Source organism: Salmo salar, chromosome ssa09, assembly GCF_905237065.1.
Source record: "Salmo salar chromosome ssa09, Ssal_v3.1, whole genome shotgun sequence".
NCBI lineage: Eukaryota > Metazoa > Chordata > Actinopteri > Salmoniformes > Salmonidae > Salmo > Salmo salar.
The window spans coordinates 148,922,955-148,938,361 of record NC_059450.1 but is presented as its reverse complement, the minus strand read 5'-3'; positions in this window follow the sequence as shown (position 1 = coordinate 148,938,361).

Sequence of the window (15,407 nt, the reverse complement as noted above, 5' to 3'; positions counted from 1 at the left end):
GTGTATTTATTAAGTGTTATTAGTTTCATTCTCTATCTGCATTATGTTGGGAAGGCGCCTTAAGTAAGCATTTTACTGTTAGTCTACACCTGTTACATTTTAATTTGAGTGACTTGAAGAAAAAAGATTAGTTCATAAAAGAACATAAATAGCATATATAGAGGAGAATAATGATTTGTTTTTTTTTACTCTAGATGTTGTGTTGAAGATGGATCCTACATCTGTGTCGAAGAGAGGAGAATGTCACACTGACATGTAGAACAAATGTACCACTGGAACCCATCACAGTCTACAGTTGGTATAAGAATGGACAGCCTATACCAAACAGCAACACGCTACTCTCCTGTCTATATCCTATTCTCCAGTCATAGAGATCTTCAGGCCCAATACTCCTGTCTCAAAGAGCCATGAAGATCTCTGACTTGGCTCGGTTCTTGGGTCTGTTGGAAGATGAACCTTCGTCCCAGTCTGAGATCCTGAGCACTCCGGATCAGGTTTTCACTAACTTTGCTCCGTTCATCTTTCCTTGATCCACGACTAGTCTCCCAGTCTGCCTGAAACACATCCCCACAGTATGATGTCTGCCACTCACCATGCTTCACTGTAGAAAGGATGGTGGTTCCTCCAGGCGTGACATTTGGAATTCAGGCCAAAGAGTTAAATCTTGGTTTCATCAGACCATTGAGAGAATCTCTATCTGCAGTCTTAAAGGATCTGCCTTTGTTCTTTGGCAAACTCCAGGCGGGCTGTCGCGTAAGCCTTTTACTGAGGAGTAGCTTCGGTCTGGCCACTCTACCATAAAGTCTTGATTAATGGAGTGCTGGCAAAATGGTTTGTCCTTCTGGAAAGTTCTCCCATCTCCACAGAGAACCTCTGGAGCTCTTTCAGTGTGACCATCGGGCTCTTGGTCACCGTCCTAGACCAAGGCTCTTCTCCCCACGATTACTCAAGTTGGCCGTGCAGCCAGCTCTATAGAAGAGTCGCCTTTTCAACGTCTTCGGCTTACCAGAGTGTTTTCGGGGACCTTCAATGCTAGAATATGTTTTGCCTTCTATCTGTTCCTCGAAGCACAATCCTTTTCTTGAGCTCTACGGACAATTCAACCACCTCTTGGCTTGGTTTTGCTCTGACATGCACTTTTTAACCTGTGAGGACCTTATATATGAACCAGGTTATGCCTTTCAAATCACCAATCATTGCAATTAGGTTGATCCAAATTTCAGTTGGGAACAATCTCAAGGATAATCAATGGGAACAGGATGCACCTGGAGCTCAATTTCGCAAGTCTCATGGCAAAGGGTCCAATTCTGTTTTTATAATATGTAAAAATGTCCAAACCCATTTTATCTTTCATTATTATGGGGTACTGTGTGATTATTTAGTAAAAAAATTAGAAATTCTGTTTTAAGAATAAGGCTGTTTACCGTGAAAAGCGAATACTTAATACTTCCCAACTGCCATGACTAGGCTATTCTACAAGTATTGCTTTATTCATTTCGGTTAAAAAGATAATAATATGTACTATATCATCTTTTACGCAAAATAAACCACATTGACTGATCCCAAAATAACTTCCAGATCTTCATTGTAAAGTGGTTTAAACACTGACCCCATGTTGCATTCAATGAACCATAAACAATTAATGAACTTGTTCACCATGCAGTAAACCATGTAAAACTAACAGCTAGTTAGACATTAGTTATGAAAAAATCTGTAAGACACCTAAAGAGGCCTTTCTAGACTCTAAACCCAAAGAAAGATCCCTGGTGAAACCCTGCTCATCTACGCGAATCACATGAGTCCTGCTGAAGGACATGGATGGTGTGGCAAAGAAATTGCATGTCGTTGTACCTAGTGAGACGCCTAAGACAGAAAGACAGGACACGACAGCTGATCGTCCTGCAGTGGCACAGACCATGTAAAGCGCAACACCTGCACAGGATCGGGTAATACATCGAACATCACACCTGTGTGGAGGTACAGTACGGCCAAACAACAACAACTCGTTACCCAGGAACACACAATCCCCCCATCAGTGCTCGCTGACTGTCCTGTTAGGCTGGAGAGAGGCTGGACTGAGAAGCAGCCAGAGCCTGTTGTAAAGGCAGGTCCTCCCACTGAACATCACCGGCAACAACGTTCCTGTAGCACAAAAACCCACGGTCGCCTGGACCAGACATGCGACAGGAAAACTAGTGCTCTTCATTAACGAGTTACAGTTTTGTCTCGCCGAGAGTAATCAAGTCTTACCGCGTTTATCGTCGAAGGAATTAGCGTAACATAATCGGAGACCTGTACTCTGGAGCGAGATTGATTGGAGATGGAGGGTCCGTCCACCATCTGCGGGCTGGGTTGTCTCTTATCAGCTCGGACTGGAAGCTTGTTGTCATTGCAGTCAATCTCACGTTGTGCATTCAGGAAGCACATCCTCCTCCCATGTGGTACCCTTCCTGCAGGCTCATCCTGACACTGACCCTCCAGCATGACAATGCCAAGTATACTGCTGCGTTCTGTGCGTGATTTCTGCAAGACAGGAATGTCTGGGGTGTTCTGCTATGGCGTGTGAAGAGCCCCGGATCTCAATCCCCATTGAGCTCAAGTCTGGGGACCTATTGGATCAGAGGGTGAGGGCTAGGGCCATTCCCCAGAAATGTCTGGAACTTTTACAGGAGGCTTTCGCATTGAAGAGTGGGGTAACATCTCACAGCAAGAACTCAAATCTGGTGCAGTTTACCTGAGGAGATGAGATGCACGTGGAGCAACTAAACATGTGAGACACAGTGATGGTGGGTTGTGTTTCAGGAGCAGCCATTATTAACATAGACACAAGTGATGGTGGGTTGTGTTTGAGTAGTATTAACAGAGACACACAGTGATGGTGGGTTATGTTTAGGAGTAGTATTAATCATGAGACTACCAGTGATGGTGGGGTGTGTTGGAGATAGTATTAACACGAGACACATGTGATTTGGTGTGGTTTAAGTTGTGTTTAGGAGTAGTATTAACCGAGACGTTATTTAGGTGGATTGTAGTTATCAGTAACTATCAGAGACACAGTGACGGTGGGCTGTGTTTTGTAATAGTATTACCACGAGACAAAGTGATGGTGGGCTGTATAAAGAGTAGCATTAACATGAGACACAGTGATGGTGTGGTTGTACATTGTATTAACAGGCCACATTAGATCATATGGACAACAGGCTTGTCACGTCCTGACCAGCAGATGGAGCTAGTGTTTCGAGTTTTGGGTTCAGGACGTGGCATGTTTGTGTTGGTTAAACAAGTCAGTGGATTGGACCTAAAATTGGAAAAGGTGTTATAGTTGCTTGATTGGAAGTCCTACATAGGTGTGTGTGTTTGTCTTTGGGGTTGTGAAAATTGTTCAGCTTAATGTATGTCAATGACTGTTATTGTTCTGTTATTGTTTTCTGTGGATGCCTTACTGAGCTCCACAAAGCATGAGTCCACAGTCCGCGGCGCCTTGGTCCCTCTCTCTCTCTCCAGTGTCTACAAGAACGAGTACAAATCCTATTTTATGACAGAATTCCTCACCAACAAAGGACCAAGCAGCGGAAGAAGGTTGGCGAGGTAAGGAGACCGAGAGGCACTCCCCAAGAATTTTTTAGGGGGCATAATGTTTGACGGGGGCGAAGAGCTGCCCGCCAGTCAACAGTCGCCAGAGCTGCCCGCCAGTCAACAGTCGCGCCAGAGCTGCCCGGCCAGTCAACAGCCGCCACCAGAGCTGCCCAGCCAGTCAACAGTCGTCACCACAGGCCGCCCGCCAGTCAGCCAGTCGCACCAGAGCCGCCCGCCAGTCAACAGTCGTCACCAGAGCGTCACCAGTCAAAAAGTCGCCACCAGAGCTGCCCGACAGTCAACAGTCGCTACCAGAGCGCCAGACTGGGCGCTGACCTGCCCGGAGTGGCCAGACTGCCCTGACCTGCCCGGAGTGGCCAGGATTGCCCTGACCTGCCCGAGTGGCCAGACTGCCCTGACCGTCCAGTGGCAGCCTGTCCCCGCCCAGCCCGAGTCGCCCTCCTGTCCCCTCGCCCAGCCCGGCGCCCGTCCTCGCCGCCCAGCACGCAGCGGTCCGGCTCCGCCAGGGGTCAGCCCGGCGGCCCATCTGCCCGCGATGGCAGCGCCACTGGCTACGCCGACGGGTGGAGCAAGGTCCACGCCTCTGCACCTGGGAGCCACCTCCAGGATAGGTGGGTTGGGGAGGAGGCGGAAGACAGCTGGGGCCGGTGACGGCAGCCACCCTCCCTCCCTTATTGTTTTAGGGTTATTGTTGTGGGGTTTTGTGTTGTTTTTTGTTGGTAGGCATTCCGGGTCTGCACCTTGAGGGGTACTGTCACCGTCCTGACCAGCAGATGAAGCTAGTGGGTCTTAGCTTGGGGGTCAGGACGTGGCATGTTTAAATAGTTAAATGTTGGGTGGATGATTGGGTCTTCCAATTGAAGGCAGGTGTGTGGGTAGTTGGTTTTGATTGGAAGTCCTATAGGGTGTGTGTGTTTGCTGTCGGTTGTGAAAATTGTTCTGGTGCTTAGCCGTGTGCCTAGTCAGACTGTTATTATTGTCGGTGGATGCCTTACTGGAGTCTATTAAAGCATGAGACTACAGTCCGCGGGCGCCTTGGTCCCCTCTCTCTCTGACTGGCATTTTCATGATGAGTACAACTTATTTTATGACAAGGCTACATTAGACTATATATGGATAACAGGCTGCATTAGACTATATGGATAACAGGTTACATTAGACCATATATGGATAACAGGATGTATTAGACTATATATGGGTAATAGGCTGTATTAGTTCATATATGGTTAACAGGCTGCATTAGTTCATATATGGGTAACAGGCTACATTAGACTACATAGCGGATAACAGCTGCATTAGACTATATATGAATAACATACTACATTAGACTATATATGGATAACAGGCTACATTAGACTATATATGACAACAGGCTACAATAAATTACATATGGATAACAGGCTAAGTACTAGATTTATATATGGATAACAGGCTACATTAGACTATATGGATAACAGGCTACATTATACCATACAGTATATGGACAGCAGCTAGTCAATACAGCAGGCTACGGAATGATGATACTGATTCCCAGTATATCAGCCAATAGTTTTCACTCAGTCTTGTACTTAAGGGTCATTTGCGTAATATGACTTTGTTGTAGCCAGTATTGTGTTTCACCATTCTATTCGATGTATTGTCAGTTTGTTATGTTATTTGCCCAATGTTATTGAGGACATTATTATTATTAGAAGGTATGCAATAATGTTGAGATGCTAGAGAGTTTTAGCGTTTAGAACATTAAACCTTAAGTAAGTACCACTTAATCCATTTTCTTAAAGAATGCAGGCCCACCTCAAATGAAGAAATAGCTATGCAGTCTGCTGCACATTTTCTATTGAAATAATGTACAGTACATCCCCTTTTGCAGTTCATGCATGTTAATATCTTAGGCCATAGTAACAACATATTTTGTCACTTAAAAAAAAAAATGCTCTCCCTGTGAAGAAAGGCAACTATATATGGGGTTCCTTCAGTCTGAGCTCTCAGGACCTCAGACTGGGGCAAAGGTTCATCTTCCAACAGGACAAATGCTACTCCCAAGCACACAGGCAAGACAATGCAGGAGTGGCTTCGGGACAAAGCCCTGAATGTCCTTGAGTGTTCCAGCCAGAGCCCGGATTTGAAACTCATCAACACCCTAAAATTCTGAAAATGGCTGTGCAGCGACGCTCCCAACCAACTTGACAGAGTATGAGAGGATATGCAGAGAAGAATGGGAGAAAATCCTCATGTACAGTGAAGCAAGCCTGCACCAGAATACCCAAGAAGAATCGAGGCTGTAATCACTGCAAATAGTTAATTAATGTGCTCAGTAAAGGGTCTGAATACTTACGTAAATGTAATTGCAGTTTTATTTTATTTTTACTTATGAACAAAATTGGGAGTTGTCGTGAATAAATTGGGAGTTGCCGGAATAAGAAGTGAGCTAGAGGCGGGGGTGACCTGGGGAAGCTCTGAGGTACTAGAAAGAGAAACTGAACATCCTTTTGTAATAATAAAACATTGCATGCTTATCATTGCATTTGTATATTTAGTGTAAGATGGCGCCAGAGCAGAAGGCAGATGTTTGTGATGTGCTCTAAACCAATAGTTTTGTCTGCTTATCTGCATTGATTGTAACTTTTAATTTTTACTGTTTTGTACATAATGTTTCCGCTACCGTCTCTGCAGAGGGGGAAAAGTATTTGATCCCCCCGCTGATTTTGTACGCTCTGCCCAATTGACAAAGAAATGATCAGTCTATAATTTTAATGGTAGGTTTATTTGGAACAGTGAGAGACAGAATAACAACAAAAAAATCCAGAAAAACGAATGCGCTCAAAAATGCTGTAAGTTGATTTGTACTAATGAGGAAACAAGTGGCCAGAAGGAGCTGGCTCGATGTACATTACCGTCGGTTTTAGATTTTAGTGATGTTATATATATGCAGGCTCAGCCACTCACCCTGAGAGCACTCTGACCAGTAATCATGCCGCCTCATGTTCATTACAAATCAGAAACATTCAACACATCATTGTGATCTCTACAGCGCTATTGGCTGGTCGTCATTGACCTTGCGAGGCTTAAACACTGTATACACTGATTTATAAGGCTACATTGGGTAAAATGCCATTTTATCTTTGTTCTTTTTAGTTAGGTCAGTAACAACAAGTATCAATTACGGTCCCATTCTGATTTGCTTCTAACAGTACCAAAAAATTTGAACATAATGCACGCATGGTAGGCATAGTTTTTGCCATTCAGCTCCGTGGTCCGGGAATTCTCTCTTGAACATTTTTTTAAATGTGATTCTAGTTTAGTTGGCGAAGTTAAACACTTGATCGACGCTATTATACAAAAGTGTAATTGTTTTTAGCCAGCTGTTTTGTAGGTCGTATGTTTGTGTTTTTAAATGTAATATGTTTTTGTTGTACTGTGTGTGTTTATAGTTTTGTTTAATGTTGTGTGTGTGTATGAAATTTGGTTTGTCTGAAACGTTGTTCCCCTTGCTGCTATTGGATCAGGTCTCTGGAAAATAGATATTTATCTCAATGAGAATAGTATTTGAGTTTGTTACTCCCCCTCAATCAGAAAGATTTCTGAGCTCTCAGGTGTCTTTTATACAGGTAACGAGCTGAGATTAGGAGCACACTCTTAAAGGGAGTGCTCCTAATCTCAGTTCGTTACCTGTATAAAAGACACCTGTCTAAGAAGCAAATCAATCAATCAGATTCCAAACTCTCCACCATGGCCAAGACCAAAGAGCTCTCCAAAGATGTCAGGACAAGATTGTAGACCTACACAAGGCTGGAATGGGCTACAAGACCATCGCCAAGCAGCTTGGTGAGAAGGTGACAACAGTTGGGCGATTATTCGCAAATGGAAGAAACACAAAAGAACCGTCAATCTCCCTCGGCCTGGGGCTCCATGCAAGATCACAACCCTCGTGGTGTTGCAATGATCGTGAGAATGGTGAGGAATCAGCCCAGAACTACACGGGAGGATCTTTTTCAATGATCTCAAGGCAGCTGGGACCATAGTCACCAAGAAAACAATTACACTATCCCGTAAAGAACTGAAATCCTGCAGCGCCCGTGAAGGGTCCCCCCTGCTCAAGAAAGCACATATACATGCCCGTCTGAAGTTTGTCAATGAACATCTGAATGGATTCAGAGGGACAACTGGGTGAAAGTGTTGTAGGTCAGATGAGACGAAAATGGAGCTCTTTGGCATCAACTCAACTCGCCGTGTTTGGAGGAGGAGGAATGCTGCCTATGACCCCAAGAACACTATCCCCACCGTACAAACATCGGAGGTTGGAAACATTATGCTTTGGGGTGTTTTTCTGCTAAGGGGACAGGACAACTTCACCGCATCAAATGGACGATGGACGGGGCCATATACCGTCAAATCTTAGGTGAGAACCTCCTTCCCTCAGCCAGGGCATTGAAAATGGGTCGTGGATGGGTATTCCAGCATGACAATGACACAAAACACACTGCCAAGGCAACAAAGGAGTGGCTCAAGAAGAAGGACATTAAGGTCCTGGAGTGGCCTAGCCAGTCTCCAGACCTTAATCCCATAGAAAGTCTCTGGAGGGAGCTGAAGGTTCGAGTTGCCAAACGTCAGCCTCGAAACCTTAATGACTTGGAGAAGATCTGCAAAGAGGAGTGGGACAAAATCCCTCCTGAGATGTGTGCAAACCTGGTGCCCAACTACAAGAAACGTCTGACCTCTGTGATTGCCAACAAGGAGCCCGGTTTTGCCACCAAGTACTAAGTCACTGTTTTTGCAGAGGGGTCAAATACTTAGTTTCCCTCATTAAAATGCAAATCATTTTATAACATTTTTGACATGCGTTTTTCTGGATTTTTTTGTTGTTATTCTGTCTCTCTGTTCAAATAAACCTACCATTAAAATTATAGACTGATCATTTCTTTGCCAGTGGGCAAATGTACAAAATCAGCAGGGGATCAAATACTTTTTTCCCTCACTGTGTGCTCCTGATGTGTTTAATAATTAGCTTTGTATTGCTGTCAGACATTATTACTCAATGGCCTGTTACTAAGATTTTATATTACGGAATACTTTATGGTTCAGTGTCACGATATCACTTGTTTTATCATGAAATTATTCATAATTTACATGTTTACCTTTGCAGTTTTTACAGTGTGGTTTACGTGTCAATACATTATAAGCATCATGTTGTAAATAAGCTCAGGAGTTCCAGACAATAAATACACATTTTATTGTGGTTTGAAAATATTACAGCTCAGCTTGCCATATCTTCACTGTCTGTTAACTTGAAAAATGAAAAGCTTTAACCCTTCAACATTCTGTAACTCCCTTGTCCTATGGGTAAAAAAGACCCCCCTTTACCTAAACCCCCCCATAGGCCTTAAAATAAAGAAGCTTAATTGAATTTTAAATCCCAAATCTATTTTGCATGAAGAAACAATCTTTGTCATTCATCAAACTGTTGTGAATATCTCTGGGTTTTCCCTCTTCACACAAAGTAGAAAGACTGCATTTAAACAGGGACACCACTTGTTTTTATGACAACACACCTGTAATAATTGTTTTCTTTACTAAAGGAGAGGTTTATTATTATTGGAAAGGTACTGCATAGGTGTAAACATTTTTTTTTGCAAGAGATAGCACTTGTATAGCCTAAGAAAGTAGCAGAAATATGCAGAAAGTAGTTTTGAATGCATTTTATTGTACAATGAGGAATTCAACTACAAAATGCTGGTCTTCTCCCTTTTTTTTAACCATTGCCCCCACCACAAGGTGTATAAACAACAAATAATAAATAAGAATAAGATAATAGATACAAAATGTGAAGAACATAAATCAATCAACTCTAATTAGCACATGTAGGACAGTATGCAAGTGTGTGTGCATGGACTTTGCAGATGTATTTCTCACATGTGCAGCACATAGTATTTGTTTAACAGTCCTTCTTTGGGGGCAGAATTGGCATCTCCTCCTCTGCCTGCTGCAGCCTTAGGTGGATTAGGACAGATTTCAGCCCCCTCAACAGCTTCACTAGCGCTGCAGGGGCTGCTGTGTAGGAGCGCTCCCGCTAACCGAATGTGTGTGTGTGGGGTTTACAAGTGCCTTTCCCAGCTGCTCCAGGAACACCCTCATCTTGTTCCGCCCATCAGGCATCCAGGTAGGGTTGATCTTGTTCTTTACTCACGAAGGGCGATTGTATGAGGACACACTCAATGATGTGGAAGATGACCAGGGGCCAGCGGGCTGTCATCCTCCTGCAGCTGTAAGTTCCAATCACCTTGTCCAGGTTGTCCACACCTCCTTTGTTGTGGTTGTAGTCCAGGATGATGGCTGGCTTCCTTTCCTCACGATCGCTGAGCTCAGCCATTTTGTGCAGTGTGCTCAGGAAGACCACATTCTTGTTCGACTTTGGGAGGTAAGAAACTAGAGTGGGGGTGAAGGCAAAATTTGATGAGAAGGCCTCTCTCCCCCTTGTTGCGAGGAGTGCCGGGGGGAGCTCAGGCTTGTTCTTTCTAACTGTGCCAACCATGGTGATCTTCCTCTTCAGGAGCTGCTGTCTGAGTTCAATCAGTAGCGCACATAATCTCAATTTCTCATTGTGTATGTGTGTTGTTTGTGGTGTGTAAATGATTTTAAACGCAATTTCTTTGGGTCAAAAGGATCCTAGGACAATCTTTGTACGCTGGTGGTGTACAGCTTTCATGGAAATATGAACAAAGGCGATGTTTCACTTTGTCTAAAGTCGGGGTCACTCTTGGAAAATATAATTTAGGGGGGTTTTCTCTGCTGTTAAACATAGTGGCAGGTCATTTTTTACCCTTAAAACCACACACTGTTTAAACATGTATTCCACGGTACAGTAGACAGATATTATAATATTGTATTACATTGTTGGTTGTCAAGCATGTAAATGTGTTGTTGAGGAAGAATATTACCATCAACAAGTCAGCTTCTTGGTCCCTGACAGAGTTTGATAGAGAAGGCGCATCTTGCTATGATTATGTTTTTCAGGTGAGTAACAACTTTTTTAATTAATAACATATAACCCAACCGTTCATGTAATAAATATAATACCAGAATCAATGTTTTTATGTGCCATTATGTACCCAGCATGAGACACATGGCTCTGCCTTCTTGAGTCTGAAGGAAGATCCAGTTTTTAACAGACAATTAACATTTGATCATTAGTTGATCAAAAGTATTCCTATTTCGATACATTCTGAATACGCCTGCAGTGACAGCAGTTCGACAGTTTGATGAATGCACACGGCGGCAAAGATAAGATTGCAACACAGGAAACTCTCTTCCTGTGTTTGTTCTTGCTGACTTCTTCAAAACCAACACCGTTGAGTAACTCGTTGAGAGGTCAAACTGTCAAACACGTGTTGCATTTTCCTTATTCAGTTTTCAGTCTGGAAATGTCTAAAATAGGCATATTTCATCTATTAGTGGTGATTGACACTGAATGATATGTCTAAACAGCATGCAGCAATCAAACATTCATAACAATGGTTCTCATCAATTGTTCTCACGGGGCGGCAAGGTAGGCTAGTGGTTAGAGAGTTGACTTGTGGATTTGCAAGATCAAATCCCCAGCTGACAAGGTGAAAATCTGTCGTTCTGCTCCCCGAACAAGCCAGTTAACCCACTGTTCCCTCATTTAAAAGAATTTGTTCTTATTAACTGACCCTAAGTTAAATTAAGGTTAAAAAAATCAACAGGCCCTTGGTCAGCGCGATGATAATGTGATAAAACATGTTACCTCAGAACCACCTTATATGAGCGGGTATACACATTACACCTTTATGAAACCAGTCAACACCTTCATCAGTGTTCCAGAATCATTCATTACAACTGTCATAACACATTTATTTGACATCATTTGCAAGAATTTTCCAAACAAAATCCCGAATAGCTCTTTATTTATCAGCACAACAGTAAATGCTAATGGCTACTATCACTGTAGTACCCAACCCAGCTGACCCGCTATTTGTGCAAACAGTCTGGGACCACGGGTAATCCCTCAGTATTACCCAGGGTAGCATTAGTCAAGTTATTATTTGCGCCACAAGGCTACAATGGTAGAAGGGGTTGGAACCACACCTGTGTGTAAATAGTGTATTTCATATACTTTAATTAGCTGTGCCTGATGATTGAGCCTGTTTAGTGCAATGTGAACAAACAGAATATCCTCAAAGGTACAAAAAATTCAAGCTGGCACTCCAGGCGGGCTCAAGCAAACAATCAAAATATTTGAACGATATAAGAATACTATTTGAACCCAGATCTGGATAACACCAGTGCAATTGGTGTCATTTGCATCGATAACCTTGCCTGAAAATCGGAATACCATTAGCTCCACAAGCTAACACATTGGCTTGTGCTCAGCAAGTCTAAACCTGCCGAGTAACACCAGCAACCATCTGGCTCAAAATCCCACCATGTTCCTCTACTAAATAAACGTGTAATACTGTAATGAAAACAGGACTTTTATTTTGAAGTTTATATAGGAATGATGTATAAATATGTTGTCAAGGGTTATTATGAATGATACTGGCAAACATTCGAGAAGGGTTAAGTGGAATGATGTCCCAAAGGTGTAATGAATGCATTATGTATCCCCGCTTCTTATGAAGTGTCCCTTAAACACACAAGTGGTATAGTACATACCTTACAGTCTCAACATGTATTACAAACACACACAATGGTACAGTACATACCCCTCACTACAGTCTCAACATGTATTACAAACACACATAATGGTATCAGTACATACCCATATAGAGTCAACATGTATTACAAAACACACACACATGCACACACTCACAGGCACACAGTCAATGTGACAAAATAAAACACATACTCCGGCAACATTGCTGTTTTTTTTTTATATAAAAGCTCTATTGTACCATGGGAAAGTGTATTTCTGCTGTCACAGTACCCAACCCTATCGACACATCAAACACTGAGAACAGAATCGGAGCACTAAACAGAGTCAGTCTAATTCTTGGAGTGTTCTCGTCAGGCCACCAAAGCATTAGGGATGGAACCTAAAAGGGATGTAAGGTGTTGAGGAAAACTTCTGAGACCTGAAGACTTATAAGCTCCCTTAGCTAATGCCTAGCTTACTAAGTGTAGCAGGGTAACACAGTCTTGTGGCCTGCAGGAGACCTAGGTTAGAAACCAGTTTGTCACATTGGTGCCTGGATAGGTACAGTCAGGTCCCAAGTGAATGGCACCCTTGATAAAGATGAGCATAAAGACTGTCTGAACTAAATAATACAAATACTGAGTTATATTGTATGGTCATTTTGGTTTTTGAAAATATTTAATACTAACACAAAGCTCAAAGAAAGAGATGAATTCATCTTTCACAAAAATGTAATCAAACTTGGAAAAAGCAGTCGCAAAAACCATCAAGTGCTGTGATGAAACTGGCTCTAATGAGGACCGTCACAGGAAAGGAAGACCCAGAGTTACCTCTGCTGCAGAGGATAGTTCAATCAGGTTAACTGCACCTCAGATTGTAGCCCAAATAAATGCTTCGATTACGTAAGACACATCTCAACATCAACTGTTCAGAGGAGACTGCGTAAATCAGCGCCATCGGTCGAATTCGCTGTCAAGAAACCACTATTAAAGGATACCAATAAGAAGAAGAGACTTGCTTGGGCCAAGAAACACAAGCAATGGACATCGGACCGTGGGAATCTGTCCTTTGTTCTTATGAGTCCAAATTCGGAGATTTTGGTTCCAACCGACTGTGCTGCGAGATCGAGTGAGGTGAACGGTTGATCTCTCAATGTGGGTTCCCTGGGAAGTAATGGAGGAGGAGTGTGATGGTGTGGAGGTGCTTTGGCCTGGTGACACTGTCAGTGATGTATTTAGAATTCAAGGCACACTTAACCAGCATGGCTACCACAGCATTCTGTAGCGATACCATCCCATCTGTTTTGTGTTGTTTGTTTTTCAGCAGGACAATGACACAACACACCCCATAAGGGCTATTGAACAAGGAGAGTTATGGAGTGCCATCAGATATTTTGGCCTCCACAATCACCGACCTCAAGCCAATGAGACGGTGTTGGGATAAGTTAGACCGCGAGAGTAAAGGAAAAGAACAGGTGCTCAGCATATGTGGGAACTCCTTTAAGACTGTTGAAAAGGCATTCCTCATGAAGCTGGTTGAGAGAATGATAAGAGGTGTGCAAATTTGTCACGCAAAAGGCAAAGGTGGCTACTTTGAAAAAATATAAAATATTTGTTTAACACTTTTAGGTTACTACTGATTCTATGTGTTGTTTCATAGTTGATGTCTTCACTATTATTTTACAATGTAGAAAATTAAAAAATAATTAAAAAAATAAAGAGAAAACCCTCGAATGAGTACGTGTGGCTCAAACTTTTGACTTTACTGTGTACTCTCCTGTATACAGCTGATGTGCGCGCCCTGAAATCCACAAGCAAGGGAAAAAGTCGAGGAGAGTGTGTAGATAGATGCGAGAAGGGAAGTATATACAGGATATATGCTGAACAAAAATATAAATCAACATACAATTTTAAACTTTTACTGAGTTCACATAAGGAAATAAGGAAATTTCACATGACTGGGAATACAGATATGCATCTGTTGGTCACAGATACAGTACCTTAAAAACAAAACGAGGGTTCGTGGATCAGAAAACCTGTCGAAATTTATCTGGTGCGACCACCATGTGCACACTACCTCCTTTGCACACAGTTGATCAGGTTGTTGATTGTGGTCTGTGGGAATGCTGCACTCCTCTTTAATGGCTAGTAAGAAGTTGGATATTGGTGGGACCTGGAGAACAGTGTTCGCAAGTGTCGATTCAGACAGCATCCAAACATGCTCAACAGGTGACATGTCTGGTGAGTATGCAGGCCATGGAAACAAACGGGACATTTTCAGCAGGAATTGTGAAGATCCTTGTGACATGAGTCGTATATCATGCTGAAATAGGAGGTGATGGCAGCGGATGAATGGCTTGTACAACAATGCGCATGATCTATCACGGTATCCTGTGCATTCAAACTTGCCATTGATAAATGCAATTGTGTTTGTTGTCAGCTTATGCCTGCTTATACCATAACCCACACCACCATGGGGGCACCTCTGTTCACAACGTTGACATCAGCAAAACGCTCTCCCTCAAAACATACCACCTGGTCTGTGGCTTGTGAGAGCCAGTTGAATGTATTGCCTAATTCTCTAAAACAACGTTGGATGCAGTTTAAGTTAGAGAAATTAACATGAAATTCTCGGCAAATAGCAGCTATGGTGGATTATCTTCGTGCAGTCAGCATGCCAATTGCATACTCCGCAAAACCTGAGACGTGGTGGTATTGGGTTGTGTGGAGAAAAAACCTGTATCTTATAATGGCCTTTTCTGTCCCATACAAGGTGCAACTGTTAAATGATTTTCATGCTCTTTAATCAGCTTCTTGATATGCCTCTACCCGTCAGATGGATGACTTATCTTGGCAAAGGAGAAAATGCTCACTAATGGGTACAAAAACAAATTTTGTGCAAAACATTTGAGAAAATAAGCTTATCCGTGCTTATGGAAACACTTCTGGGATCTTTTATTTCAGCCTATGCAGACATGTGGACCAACACTTTACATGTTGCGTTTATATTTTTGTTCAGTTTCATCACAACTGAATATCCCCTATAGTGTATGCCTAAAATGTACATGCCCAATTGACTCCACACAACACCTATGCGTAGTGAAACAGCATGCATAACAGGCCCTCAGTGCACAACAATTTCTTCTTTCTTGCACTTTATT